This window comes from Nannobrachium achirus (genome assembly GCF_963921795.1).
Source record: "Nannobrachium achirus genome assembly, chromosome: 1".
NCBI classification, from domain to species: Eukaryota; Metazoa; Chordata; class Actinopteri; order Myctophiformes; family Myctophidae; genus Nannobrachium; species Nannobrachium achirus.
This window is the reverse complement of record NC_137810.1, coordinates 53855883-53872141: the sequence shown is the minus strand read 5'-3', so window position 1 is coordinate 53872141 and position 16259 is coordinate 53855883. Positions and strand designations below refer to the sequence as shown.

General features: G+C 42.2%; 1 protein-coding gene across 1 annotated transcript in view; it reads left to right on the top strand.

Moving 5' to 3' along the window:
* Positions 1-16259, top strand: part of fgf22 (fibroblast growth factor 22) — a gene marked incomplete at both ends in the record, with an annotated part of 68132 nt that overhangs the window by 1293 nt on the left and 50580 nt on the right. The gene's annotated exons all lie outside the window — the stretch shown is intronic.

Below are 16259 nucleotides of genomic sequence, written 5' to 3'. Positions count from 1 at the left end.
GCACCTGCTCCGATGGGGCTGTGCCTCCCAGCCTGCTCTCGGAGCTCCGTAGCGCAGCAGCAGCGGTGCGGTTGACTTCTGTTCCCATGATCAGGGGTGTCGCACCAACTTCTGGGCCCTGGGTACAAGGATTCACTGCGTTATTTTTTTGCTTTAGCTATTGAAAAATAGCCAGCTCACAACGCGGCACTTATCTTGTAGATCAGCTTTATTTATTTTTTGTGACATTTATTGCAAGTCTTTGAAGGTTTTTTGAAAAACCTATGTTTCTATGTCAGTGGTGCTCAAACCTTTTCATGTGAAGGACCCCCAAAATGATATGTATTTGGCCACGGACCCCCTTCTCAAAATATTCAGTTTCGGGGACCCCCCCCCCCCCCCCCCCAGAAGCAAAATTTGAGTTACAAATGTTCCCTTAAAAAACACATATATTCAAAGATTTGCATCCATTCCCACGACTTTTCAAAAATTGCAGATCTACAAGCTTGCAGCGCGGAACGCGGTGCCGCGCTGTGAGCTTGTATATCTGCTATTTCTCAATAGCTAAAGTATAAAATAATTAAGGCCCCTCCACCTTGGGCCCTATAGTAACTCAGTCCCACTGAGTTTTCCCACTATATTTTTTTATATGCCTTTTTAACGTCTGTGATATTTATGTACGTATGTGTGTATATTTATGCTTGGTCATTAATTACTTTTTATACAAGCGGGTGACTCAGTTTTTCCGTGCAGCTACTGGGGTTTTTTGAGGGTTGGGGGCTGGGGGGAGGGGGGTGGTAGAGCAGCTGCTGTGTCAAGCCGACAGGTCAGTCAGTCACCGCGGTTCCAGGCTGCCAAGCTGGGTTATACATTTTGTCAAAACTGCCGGGATTACTCACCTGGCAGATCCATAACAGTCGCACTGCTATGAATTCAGATTGCCATGAATTATCGGTGTTATCAGTTATAAGCTGTCTAAAAAGCCCCTTTTCGACTGCAGCTTTAGCACCACACTACACAACACTATACACCACACCACACCGCACCACGTAAAAATATCTACATTTTCCATTACACAAAAGTACCCCTATCGGTAAGAAACAAATGTACCCTTTTAACTGTGATTATAATACAATATACATTTGTATTACAACTATCCTAATTATAATACACTATAATGAATTATAACTGTGATTATTATACACTATAAAGTATTATATATTACTATGGTAATTATAATACACTATAATAGAATATAACAATAGAATCTATTATCATGTATTATTACAACTATATCCTGGTGGTCTAAATGAAAAGTCAGTGAGTGATCAGTCATTATGAAGTGTTTAGCCCTGTTTAGCTAGCTCAGACTTACTCTGGATTGGATACATTTTAGTACGACGTTTAGTACCACTTTCACACCACTCTACCCGGGTCCTTGTAGTGGAAAACCTGGCACAAGTGGGCGTTGTGACTCCACAAGGTGGGGTGTTGGGCCATGTCAGTGGTTAGTGGAACACAGGTAGTGTCATAACAATTACCAGAACGAAAATGACAAGAAAAGGCAGCTGAAACATCTCAAACTAGAAGCAGTGCTCTTCCGAGCACAGGTCTCCACCAGGCCGTGCGTCCTGGTGGTGCTACTGTATAATAGGCCAATGTAAAAAGGGTGGCATATGTTCTTCACCTTAGATCTTTCATGGCAATCGGACACTGCATGCATGATTTGAAGCATTGTGTTCCAAAAATGTGTTTTGCTAAAGTCTACCTAATGGTGGCGCTATAACAGGCCAATGTGAAAAAGGTAGCATTTGTTCCTTGACCTAGCGGGAATATGTGTGGCAAATTTCACGGTAATCGCAAGCTGCGTTGATGATTTGAGGCATTTTGTTCAAAAGCGGAGCAATCCTGCAAAATTTGGAAGCTAATATTAGCCAATCAGGATGGAATATGAAATATCAGACTGATCGGACTTGATCACATGACTATAGAGATACTGTGTACTGATTTGCGTGATTTTTGCATAAAATCTCAAGGAGTAATATCCAAAAATGTGTCGGCCTGTTATAGCGCCACCATGAGGCTGATTTTAAAAAAAAATAAGTGGCGTTTCTTCCTCGGCCTAGTGGGAACGTGTGTGCGCGATTTCATGATAATTGCACTTTGCGTTTGTGATTTGAGGCATTTTGTTCAAAACGGCTCAATCCTACAAACTTTGGAAGCCAATCTTAGCCAATCAGTATGGAATATGCAAAATCGGACAGATCTGTGTCGATCACATGACTGTTGAGATACTGCCTACCGATTTGTAGGATTTTTGGACAAAATCTGTAAGAGTAGTGCACAGAAATTTGTTTTGCGAACATCGGCCACTAGGTGGCGCTAGAAAAGGCCCATTTGAAAAATTTAGGGCAGAGGTTCTAGATTGGCATCCAGGGAATGTGTGTGCTCACTTTGGCAGCGACCGGGCTAATGGCGACTGAGATTTGGTGCTCACAAACTGCGAGGACACACGGACGGACGGACGGACGGACGCACGGACACACGGACGGACGGAGGGGAAAACATACTCTCCCCCATGTCTTCGGCTGGTGGAGACAATAAATGAATGAATAACATGTACGGAAAGACTATCAGAGATAAACCAACTGCAATTGTTCTCAAATTCTACTCATAGAAAGTCATTGTGTTCTACATCGTTTGGTTGCATGATTCTCAGTCCTGGTATGGTACTGTAGCAGGGACATGCTGGGCCCCTGATTCAGCCCGGGACAAAATGTTGTAGAGGCCCTCGTTGCGCGCTATAGAGAGAGATCTCTCTCTATAGCGCTGCTGCTACACAAAGATTTGCCATTTCAGATCATGACAAGTGACAAGCCAGTGGGCCAATTACATGAGTTATATTTCGTCATTGTCGGGTGGAAACCTTGTATGTCCAAATTTTAACAATGATTTAAACTAGTGAAAAAAACTAGTGAAAACACAACGCCTCGCGGTGCGAGGCGTTGTGAGCTTGTAGATCGGCTGTTTTCACTACTTTTGTGCGACAGCCTTGTATGATGAAACAGGGCTTTGCTTTGCGAAAAAAAAAATTGGAGATACAAGGTTTTCTGTCCGACAGTGACCAAATGGAACGACGGCCGACATTTTATTTGTATTTCTTTCATAATGGCTGGGAATGAACCGGCCGTTTGGGAGTTGTCCCGCTTTTCCCAATGGCCAGCACGTCCCTGTACTGTAGCCTACATTTTATTCATAAGGCCATTCGGTGTAAGATGCCTGTGTGCAGTATATACATTTTCATTTTCACAGAGTAAATCATAATTTACGTTCGCACAAATGGTTGCATTGTACCTGCTGTTCGAACTGAGGCAAGATGAGCTTGTTTTATTAAGGGCCTTGATCATGGAATGAATTGCAGGCAAAACTTAAAAACTGGATCACCTAATCTCATTACCAGATGTGGCTGATAAAGCTCTATCTGTACATCCTACTCGTTTTTAAAGCCTTACAACATGCTGTGTACGTAGATTGTTAGATTTAGCTTGTGTATTTGTTGTACATTTCTGTTCTTTGTTGCTTTTATATTGCTTTATCCCTGTCTGGGCCAGGTCTCACTTGTACAATTCTAGAACTTCAATGTGATTTTCCTGGATAAATAAGGTTTACACGCACATAAATGCAGGTCAGGTGTGGATGATCCAGACACTTAGAGCAAGGGGACTTCAACAAGGGGTCCGGGACCCCTTGGGGGTCCTCAAGAGTTATTACAGGGGGGCCGCCAAATCTTTGTGTGACAGGATAATCATTTGTATATGAACAACTTGAAACCTCGCATCCTTATTCTGAGGACAATTATCGACAATTTAAATAATGTCTGGAAAAATATGTTAACATGAATCCAACTTAGACTGATGACAGTGCTGTCAAACAAGTCTACGAATCTATCTATGAAATCTATGAAATCTTAATGTAGATATTTAACCACTTGAACGGTCAATACTTAATGAACTGGACCTTTCACTCTGTACTTAATCTGCTCTTTTCCCCCTCTACACCAAAGCTCTTTGCCGATCTACAAGCTCTTTGTATTTTTGGCTAAAGTTTTCAGAATATGGATGCTATAGGGTTCAATTGGTTAATATAAAGGCGAATTTAAATAATGTCTGGAAAAATATGTTAACATGAATCCAACTTAGACTGATGACAGTGCTGTTTAACAAGTCTACGAATCTATCTATGAAATCGCTGAAAATATGCGACTCAATTTTATACAATACGCAGTAGGGGTCTCTGCTGTATCTCCCTCTCAGTTAAGGGGTCCTTGTTGAAGACCTGACTTAGAGAATCTCAGCTCTGGTCTGAAGGCCAGAGGAAAGTCACTGGATGTACTGTAACACATGTGTGTAAAACTAATTGTACTGGTGAGCCTCTTCAGAGTAATGGGTTCATTCTTTCACATGAGTGGTAGTATATGTCAGCTGCTATAACTACATTAATTACTCCCAGCCTGTGCTTGAATTCGACACTTCAGAATTAACCTTGGATGAGTGGTGGCGATCGCAAAGAAATTGGCAAGATCTTTTGGATTTATCATGAAACGAGTTTGGGGTCTTGAAAAGGAGGGGGAGTAAAAAAAAAAAGCAACGAACGCGGATTGCAATGTATGCCGTGCCTTTCCGTGGCCTTGTCACAAGCGTTTACTTGGTTGTATGGAACCGCGCTCTATGAAAAAGTACAGTCCCCTTAAATGTAATGCCCTCATACGCTTTAGCCATCATCCTCTCATTTCCTTTGGTGGAAAGAACGATTCTCTGTATGCTCACAGAGAGAGAGAGAGAGGGTGTGTACCTGCACCCTGTGCATGCAGCGGAGCGCAGTGCCAAAGCAGTGGTCAGCCAGACTTTGCCTCAGAATTAAGAAAATCTGTGTCCATCTGTGGTTGAACCTCACTGTATGGGGCAGATCCAGGGGTCTTCAATGTTTTCAGTCCAAGGACCCCTTAGGTGAGAGAGAGATGAAGCAGGGACCCCCCACAACATTTTCATAGGTTCCATATAGTTTCGTCGTTTGACAGCACAATCATCAGTGTAGTTTGGATTCATGTCAATGTGTGTTTTCAGATATCTAACCACTTGAACCGTCATTACTTAATGAACTTGACCTTTCACTCTGTACTTAATCTGCTCTGTTTCCCCTCTACACCAAAGCTCTTTGCCGATCTACAAGCTCTTTGTATTTTTGGCTAACGTTTTCAGAATATGGATGCTATAGGGTTCAATTGGTTAATATAAAGGCGAAAAAATAGAATAAAACACAAAGATTTGGAGGACCCCCTGTAGTAACTCTGAGGACCCCCTAGGAAGTCGGTTACTCCGTGTCTGAGGTACACTGTGAGATCCTCATCAGTGTTCATTCAACTCTGAAAATGTACAAATGGAACCAAATGGACCCGTAATTAACACTGAGGGTTTTTTTCTTCTTCTTCTGCGTAGGCCACAGTGACCAATGCAATCAGACTTAACCCATTTAGGCCTAGAATTATTGAATGCTTTAACCAGTGAAAAATAGCAGATATACAAGCTATTTTTTTTTTGCTATTTTTGAAAAAGTCGTGAAATTGTCTGCAAAACTTTGAATATATATGTTTTTTCAAAGCGAACGTTTGTAACTCAAATTTTGCATCTCGGAGGTCCCTGCCCTGGAACTAAATATTTTGAGATGGGGGTCCGTGGCCAAATAAATGTCATTTTGGGGGTCCTTCTGCTCCTTCACATGAAAAGGTTTGAGAACCACTGACATAGTAGTCTCTCAAGAACAGACTAACTGAGCTCCAGTTAAGTGAAAAGGACCTTTTCTTTGACGATGGCTGGCCAGATTGCTGACATAGAAACATAGGGTTTTCAAAAAATCTTAGAAGGATTCAAAAGACACTTATAGAATCGGGTCAAAATTCTAATTTTCATGATTTTTCAAAAATAGCAGATCTACAAGCTCGCAGCGCGGCACTCGGTGCCGCGCTGTGAGCTTGTATATCTGCTATTTTTCAATAGTTAAAGCATAAAATAATGATACACATAATGTGTACCCGTTCTGAATGCGTTAAAGCCTCCTGACCTAGAGAATTCCTTGATATCGATACTGTGACTCTGCTATAGATTGGAGGAAGACTAGGAGGAAGCGGTGCATATTTAATGACTATAGTCCGGTGGTGACACAGATACAAGGCTGCAGCTTCAGCACAAGTGTCACAGAGAGAAGTGACAGCAGGCCAACAGGCCTTTGTTGCATTCAGCTAAGTATGTAAATGTATGTACAACGTAACCACATTAACCCTAGCATCCCTTATTCCGTGCGCGTCACAATTAATAGGTGACTATTTGGCGGAAATAGCAAATCTATACGCACAAGTTCGTGAGTAGATTCATGAGCTTTGACTAGCTGTTTTCAGCGAAGAGATTTGGTGGGGGGAAAGGAGGGGGTCCCAGTCAAGGAGGTACAGTATATAAATTAAAGAAATATATTCTGGACTGGTGTCTATTATGTGTGCCCAAATGGATGATTGCAAAAATACATACAGTATGAATGAACACACACACACGCGCGCACGCGCACGCACACGCACACACACACACACACACACACACACACACACACCCTCATAGCATATCGTCGTTGTCGGGTGGAAACCTCGTATCTCCAAGTTTCAAATTTGTAGCTTCTTTCGCAAAGTAAAGCCCTGCTTCATCATACAAGGCTGTCGCACAAAAGTAGTGAAAACAGCAGATCTACAAGCACAGAGGCGTTGTGTGCTTGTAGATCGGCTGTTTTCACTAGTTTAAATGATTTTAAAAATGATAAACGCAAAACGAACGGTTTTGGACATACAAGGTTTTCACCCGACGACGACGATATCCAAGATTATCATTCACATCTGAATCACACAAATCACAAATCCACCTGGCTGATACCATGCCCACTAGCACACACTGTCATTTGCCTGTATCATCAATTCCACACCTTTCAAGTGTGCTCAGCCTGGCTTAGCCCTAAAACCCTATTTAATCTCGACCGTTTAGCTGCATGTCCACCCGGACTTATAGGCCGGCTTGCAGCAGACAGCCTCTCATGGTGGCTGCCGTCCAGAGAGGCCTGGGCGACCCCTCCTCTGTCCTCTGTGTTGCCCTTACACTCTGTCGACACGGCAACATCGCCCCGACAGCACAGCCTGCTACGCCCTGCGAGAGCCCCAGCCCTCACCCCCACCCCCACTCAGTTTTTCCAGCCCCGACTCCCAACCTCTCAGGTGCAAAAACAGTTGGAATTAGTCAACAGGCCCTCTGCTGCTAATTGAGGTTGGAAAATATTGTATCAATCCCAGCGGAGCGGAGGCATGGAACAGCTGAGGGAAGAGAGAGAGAGAGAGGGAGAGAGAGAGAGAGAGAGAGAGAGAAATGTACTTATGGTGGTTTTAAAGAGGGGGCCGTAAAAGAGGCAAGGGGTAGATCTATCTAGGGCGCGCAGGGGACAGTGGATTTGCACGCAGCAGATGAGCATATTTGCGCGCAATTGATTGCAGTCGATGAAGAATAGAGTAAATAAATGTTGGCGAGTAAATAAATGTTGGTTCTTGTTTAGAGAAAGTCAGGACACATGGCGATGAACCAGAGCACGAGATCAATGGATTTCCTTCCATTGATCTTGTTTTGCTCATGAGCAAATTAGTAAGAGATTATGCAGTCGGAGGTGAATGATAACAGCTGGATGCAGGGGTGGCGCACCAAATTCTGGGCCCTGGGTCCTTTAACTATTGAAAAATTGCAGATATACAAGCTCACATGCTATTTTTGAAGTCTTTGAATATTTCAAATCCTATATATTTTTTTTTTGAACCTATGTTTCTATGTCAGTGGTGCTCAAACTTTTTCATGTGAAGGACCCCCAAAATGATATGTGTTTGGCCATGGACCCCCATCTCAAAATATTTAGTTCCAGGGACCCCCCAGAAGCAAAATATTTGTTATAAATGTTCGCTTAAAAATAAATATATTCAAAGATTTGCATACATTTTCACAACTTTTCAAAAATAGCAGATCTACAAGCTCGCAGCGCGGCACTCTGTGCTGCGCTGTGAGCTTGTATATCTGATATTTTTCAATGGCTAAAGTATAAAATAATTAAGGCCCCTCCACCTTGGGCCCTGGTAACTCAGTCCCACTCCCCCCCCTTGTGACGCCCCTGGCTGGATGTTTGAATGAGGGAGATATTAAAGCTGTACTGCTGACACGTGAAATGTAACCCTTGCATCAGTAGCAGCCTGAACAGGCAGAACACGTATTAGTTGCATTTCCGAAATACAGTAACATCCTGTTCTGTCAGATACAATTGAGTATACAGTACGAACACACACACGCACTCACACAAGCACGCGCGCACTCATGCAAGCAAGCAAGCAAGCGCGATGCATGACATTGTGCATTCACACACACGAACGCAAGTACGCACATGCGCACGCAACTACAGTGTGTGAGCGTGCACACATGTATGGATGGATACCTGTGAAGTGTGAAGTGCGACGGTATCCATTCCTGAAGCTTGTTATTGTCACAACGCAGCCATATAAGCTTGCCAGGCCTTTGAAGTATTTGATAATCAAATCAGACAGATAGCCATCAGACATGACAGAGCTACCTGACAACCATCTGGCCACGGTCTGTTAAACCACACACGCTAAGTGTAGGCCCTACTTATGATTACAAAACCAATGGGTCATAGACGTTGCTAAAAATAACCACGTTGAGATTGTAACGAGAAGAGACATAGCCTACAGCAGGGGTGGGCAACTTTGATGATGGAGAGGGCCACTACATTTTCACACTCACTCCAGAGGGCCACAATGCATATTCATAGCAAAAATAGCCGATCTACAAGCTCAAGACGCGTTTTGAGCTTGTATATCGGCTATTTTTGCAATTTTTAAATTGGAATCCCGAAAAGCAACTATTTTTTCTTCTTTTTAAAAATCTTTTTAAAAATCTTCTTCGTTTTAAAATTTCAAATGCATTTATATGGTCTTATGTCAACTTTATGAACTTAAATACAAATACATTGGACATAAAAAAACACAATAACATTTTAATACTAGTCATTTAGCTACTAATATAGACTGAAGTAATTAAAGCCGGTAATTTTTTCCATGTTTGGAATTGTAACAGCTGAAATCAATAATATATCAGTACTCCAATATTAACCTGCGGGGCGCATAAAGTGAAGGTGGGGGCCGCATGTGGCCCCCGGGCCGCCAGTTGCCCATGTATGGCCTTCCTACAGTATAATTTGAGTGATTGGAGAGAGGCGGCTCAGCGTGTTATTCTTTCACCCTTATGGTAAAGCAGCAAATGATCGAAGGGAAAAAACGGCCAAGTGTTTAGAAAGGCTCCAGAGGCAGGTACGCATCATATCCTGTCCTGGGTCATGGGTCATACCTGGCTAATTAGAAACCACTGGTTCTCAACCTGTGGGTCGGGACCCAAATTATTTTGGGGGGGTCTCCAGATGATTAGCTTAATGTGAAACATTTTTTTCTCACTCAACAGTAAACAAACAACATACAGTATAAGCGTGTAGAGGGTATCTGCATGTTTCTAAAGTGGCAATTTAAGGACTTTTAAGACCCTTTTAATACCTCTAAAATCAAAAAATTAAACATTCTCCATATTGCCAAATATTAGAGGCAAAATCTTTGAAAATTGCAGATCTACGCGAGGCGTTGTGAGCATGTAGATCTGCTATTTTCACAATAGAACCGTGTTAAACAAAATGTAATGCCTCAAGTCTTACAACTCAAAGTGCTTGTCAGGGTGGGGCGTCCCCAGTTCAAATATGATTATTTTGGGGGTCATGGCCTGAAAAGGTTGAGAACCACTGAATTAGACAGAGCTACAGCACAGTGGCTGTGAGCACACATAGCAACAACTAAACAATCAATTGCAATAGCCAATCAGGAGTTTGATTGATTGCATATTATTTTTATCAGACAAAAATGAAGTACAGTCAAAACAAAACAAAAAATAGTACAGTCAAACACCCTGCCTAAGCAAAAGGGCCTTTCTGTGTATAGAGTACTGGAGTTTTCATGTTCTCCCCGTGTCCACTAGGGTAGGTACCCTTACAAAAAAACGAGCAGTAGGCCTAATCCTGGTCTCTATACTGCCTCCCCCTGGCCAGCCGGGGCGCCTGATGGAGGGGAAAGGAACTGGTTGGAATAACGTGTTCCTTCCACACGCTACGATCAACCGGGAAAACTCCCCCCTGTCAGGTGAAAAGAAGCAACCTGGACACCTCATGCATAGAAGGAAGCATGAGGTCAGTCCGTTGCTCTCCCCAGGTTGGCAGAGGGAGTGTAGTGTCCAGGATTACATTAGATAATTGGCATAAATTGCTGGATCAAAGCGGTCGCTTTGATCCACAACAAAGACAACGACAACGTAGCGTCGGCAGGAATGATAGCGCCTCACCCCACGGAGGTTAGGTTTAGGGTTAGGGTTAGAGTTAGGCATAGTTTTACTGAGGGTTAGGGTTAGGGTTAGGGTGAAGGGTTAGGTGAATTGATCCAGGTGGTGTTAGGGGTGTGTGGTGAACGACAAAACGAGCGCTCTTACCCCAATCTCACTGAGTTACCCACTGGTATAGTGTAGCACCGTCAACTAGAATATAGAGTATACCATGACTAAAGCATTCTAGAATAGAGTAGAACAGTCTGGGTTAGAACAAAGTTCATTTGGTTCAATGGTCATGTCACATTATTCAGAAATGGTTACATATTCTATATGGTCATACCGCAACATGCATTGCTGCTGATGTCTGAGGGCATTGTGGAATATTGTTGGCATGCAATCACAACAAGTTATGCCATTTTCTTACTTTACGTACTGTTAGGGCTGGGTGTGCGTGGTTGAGGGCATCAAACGCTTGTCCAGCCTCCAGGTAGTGACAACCCATTCAGCCCAGAGGTGACTGGAAGGTGACCTCGCCATATACCACTAGAATAACGTCGCTGTCGGGCAGAAACCTTGTATCTCCAAGTTTCAAATTTGTACATTTTTCCGTGAGGTAAAGCCCTGCTTCATCAACAAGGCAGTCGCACAAAAGTAGTGAAAACAGCAGATCTACAAGCACACAACGCCTCGCGGTGCGAGGCGTTGTGTGCTTGTAGATCGGCTGTTTCCACTAGTTTAAATCATTTTTAAATTGATAAGTGCAAAACCAACGGTTTTGGACATACAAGGTTTCCACCAACAACGACTATAAGAGAAGTCACTTGCCTCTCGACTCTATAGCCTATTCTGCCTCGGCTTCAGGGTGTGTTGTGTTTACCAAATTTCCCTTGCTTCGCAACATCTTGCCGTTTGATGTGAGAGTTTTCCCTCGCAATGAGTTCATGAGTGTATTTGCCTTGGACAGGGCCCATGGGAAGAAAATCTTCCACCGCGCTAGACTGTGTTGTGGAAATTATTCAAGCTTGTTTCAGACAGGGGAAACTGTCACTCAGTGCGGGGAGAAGGACTGGCTGGAGTTTGAAAATGTGAAAAGACAGGACAAGTGTTTTAGGCAGACAACTACATCCTCCTAAAAGGTTTGACTGGGTTGAGCACACACAAACCACAGGTGGAAAGAGTTTGACAAGTGAAAGAATTGTGTGATCCAGTCAAAGTACTTATTTAGGAAATTACTCAATTAACAGAATAGCTCAGTAATAAAAATATGTGGCTAAAGTTAAACTTGTTAGAGTTTGAGGATGTTCCAAAATCTTGCTCCAACATTTAAAGACTTGCTTATTTTAACTTGGACTTGGAATCTCTTCCTGGGAACCCTTTCCTCAATGTTTAGCCCAACATTAACTGTAAAGCAACTGTAATATGTATGTGGCCTATATGTAAATGGTGCATTTATATAGCGCTTTACATAGATTGTGCATTACATTCACCCATTCACTTCACACACACACATTCACACACTGATGGTGGAGGAAACCATTCAAGGCACCAACCTGCTCACCGGGAGCAACTAGGGCTTCAGAGTCTTGCAAAAGGACTCTTCGACATTAAAGGACCAACTGGTCATATGATGCAAAATGCATCATATGACCAGTTGCATGCTGAAATACTAAAATATCTAAAAATACAGATTACTCAGGATTGTGTTGATCGTGTCCCAAACAACAATAAAATAAGATCTGATTGTCCCAGAGGTGAAGTAGTCCTTTAACTCAAGGGGAGCCCGGATTCAAACTTGGAACCCTTCGTGCTCTAATGACGGTTTCTCTACCCCTGAGCTATGCCGCCTATCATCGTTAGTGATAATGGTAGAGCAATGATAGCTTTCGTACCCCATATGTATATCCGACAGTAAACCAATTATTTACTATCAATTATTATCAATAAATGGAGGAAACATCTTAGTTACAGTATAACAGTATTTCGGTTTATTCCAGGTAAGAGATCTTAACAAGCATTGGAAAGGCATGGTTCCAGATCAATTCTTTCTACGTTAACACAGAGATACCAAGGTTTTATACACATAGCGGGTTGCACTTGCGCCTGACGTCTTTACGTCAAGCCGCCTGTCGACAATATTAATGTGCTCCGTTTTCTGGGCAACTAGGGTTGCTGTGACACCAAAACTGTAAACAACTCCCAAGGTTAACTTGATATTGTGACTTTCTGGGAGACATTCTACTAAAACAATGTTGATAGCGCAGCCTGACAGGCACAGACATTTTAACCAAAAAGATACACCAGAGACAGATTTGCTACCTATAATACTAGTAAGACGCCTCAGGGTGACAAGTGGCGAGGTCGCGACATGTCTTGGCCATCTGGCCAGTGATGTATATCGGACCAGTTACCCATATATGGAGACTGTATAGAGATATGCTGTGAGCGCCCAAACATGCTTACTCACTCAGTTATTCGTTATGTGAAAGTCGTATGACGTCTATGACATCTGACATTATACATACAATCTCTTGTATGCCCATACATGGAGATCCCTGTCTGTAGAACCAGACACACATATATGGGCCATCTTGGCCATATATGTATTCTATTAGTGTGGTATGTGGCCAATGTGGCCTCCATATATGGGCATTCCCATATGAAGTCCTGTTATGGGCTTAATATTGATGACATCAGGGAACTCCATATATGGGCATAAAAGGGGTTATGTTAGTGTGGTTCCCTTGACATCACAGTGAAGTCAGAGCATGATGTCAGAGCGGCAAACCCATAGAGTGTAAAGTGTACACGTCCAGGTGGAGTCATGATGTGCCGTTTCACATACTAAACTGCGACCTTCGGTCGCAATGAACGAGCACTTACAAATGAAATGTATCAACCTCAGAGTGATAAATACATATTTTTCGCTATCAAGCAACTCAATACATATGTAATATACACACTTTGACATCCATATCAATCCATATCATAGAGCAACAGTGTATTTCGATGTACGATAGGATGCCAGGTAAGAAATCACACCCAATGTGAAGTGAGCGGTGGTCGTGCTTGCATAACGTCTTCAGATTAGGATTTGAGTCTAGGATGTACAGGGTATGCTACACACACACATTTTACTATGGCAAAACGCTGAGGAAAAAGGCTACAGACACACGCACAGCCACGTATAAAAAAAATCTAAATTACATTTTAGCCTTTGTATGAGACTTTATGGTCATCGAGGGTAGGAAAGAGTTACGGTAAGTGCTATGGGCTGTGTGAAGAGGTGAGTGTGAAGAGGTGAGTCTTCAGACTACGGCGGAAGCTAGAGTGTGAGTCGGCAGTTCTAATTGCAATGGGGAGTTACTAATAGGCCTACTTGGGAGAATATTGGCCTATAAATGTACTGTAAAAGTCTAGCATTCCAAATTAACCATAATTATTTGCAAAACTCTGGAACCCTCCATGGTTAAATATTACATTAAATGCACATTGATGATATGGGTCCCTGTATTTGTTTCTATGGAACGTTGTTTAGGGGGATAACTGATGCAGACGTTGCTTACTGAAGTGAATAACGCTTTCTTACAAAGAGATAATAACTTCTGACAAAAGTGTCTACAAGGAAGTACAGGAAGTACAGCCAGGGTTCCAGGTTTTGAATACTTCCTGTACATCCGATTAGCAGAACATGCCTGATCGTCACCTGATTCGCATAGACCTCAAGTAGTTCCAGTTACATGTTAAATTGATGCAGATGTGATGATAATACACAATCTGATTCCATATATCAACCTAGAAAAGTTTATTTCAGGAAGTCTGAGGAAGCTAACTGCTTCTCCTGTTGTAGAAACCTATGATGAAAATAAATAATAACCTGGCTGTTACATCTGTTATAGCATATCGTCGTTGTCGGGTGGAAACCTTGTAACTCCAAAACCGTTTGTTTTGTATTTATCATTTGTAAAATGATTTAAACTAGTGAAAACAGCCGATCTACAAGCACAGAACGCCTCGCACTGCGAGGCGTTGTGTGCTTGTAGATCTGCTGTTTTCACTACTTTTGTGCAATGGCCTTGTGTGATGAAGCAGTGCTTTACTTTGTGAAAAATTTTACACATTTGAAACTTGGAGATACAAGGTTTCAGCCCGACAACGACAATATACTACTACTACTACTAATAATAATAATTATTATTATTATTATTATTTATTCATTAATTTTCTTCTTTATTTTTGTCTTTATGTACTTGTGAACATTTACTCACAATGGAAGGTCGCTGAAGGACAGCTGCTGCTGGTGCCTTGGTTCATTGTTTCCCAAACAATGGGTCGGGACCCGTCTTTGGGTTGTGTAAAATCTGTATAGATCGCAAGTAAATAACTCCTTTTCCCCGTTTCCTACATTAAAACATATTGCTAATTTAAAAAAAGGTTTTCACAACTTCTCATCAGTTAAGAACAATTCTATTAATTTTTCAAAAGTAAATAAAATGAAGAAACTCTAATCATTTCCATAAATAAATGAAGAAAAAAGAAAAAAGAAAGTATGCTTTCTTTCTTTCCTTGCTATTTTCACTATAGTTAAAATGGCATATCTGCAAACTCAAGATTGTAGATCTGCTATTTTCACTAGTTTGGGTCCCAGGCAAGTATTCAATCAATTAATCACAACAGGCTATACCAGTTGAAGTACATTAGATTTGCTACTATTACCTACTGTATATGAACAAGTTATAAACATACATTTATATGTATTCCTTAATAATCTATTATTATTATTCTCTTCCTTTATGTGCAAATAAATCTGTATAGATTCTTTGACTGATCTGATTAGATTTTAATCTAATGCAGTTGCAGTTGTTAGTAATTAGTAACAATTTGGTTGCTTACAGCTCAGCACATCAGCATCCAGCGTGACTAACTGGACTCACATTGATGTGATTTAGGTCGGGCAACAGTCAGAAGTTGCAAACATTGTAACATTGTTCATAATTGACATTAGGCATGGCTACTGTTTGACGTAATCTGATGTAAAGTGGGTTTTATTACTCCACCAGGCTGGGGAGCAGAGATTATTTTTTGTGTGAGTGTGTGTGTGTGCATGTGCATGTGCGTGTGCATGTGCGTGTGAAAGAGAGAGACTTTGCACAACTAATCTCAGAAAAGGCAGACCGGGTTTACCAGGCTATCCACGACTTTCCAACGTCCCATCGTGCGTTGCGTAGAAGGTGTACGGCAGCTTCCGGCGCCGCAGCCGAGTGTGATCTACAAGCTCACAATGGTTGCATCTGCGACGCGACGTGAGCTTGTATGTCTGCTGTTCTCCAGAAGTGTCCCACAGATAATTCTCGCGGAAACAGGTGGATAGGGCCGCAGGCTACGCAGCACAAACTAGAATTGCACTCCTTGTGCACTCCTTGTGCACACCTTGTGCACAAGTAGGCCATACATGGCCTACTTGTGCGCTAGTAGAGCGCTTCATGAGGTATGCCCTGCTGGCCGCGTTGGCTGTTAATGAAGACATTACCAGGAATGCTGGTCCCTGATTGGGCTACTGTCTTTAACAAGGGGGTACACTGACATACATACATACATACATAGTTACATACATACATACATACATACATACATAAATACATACCTAGCTGATCGCAGTACTTGCGCGCTCTGCTTGCAAGTAACTAGGTGTCACTAGGTGTCAGCCAGTGAGGGCACCGGCTTCCCTGATTGGCTAACCTGACCTCACTGATTGGCTGAGCTCTGTGTCATGTGAGAAATATA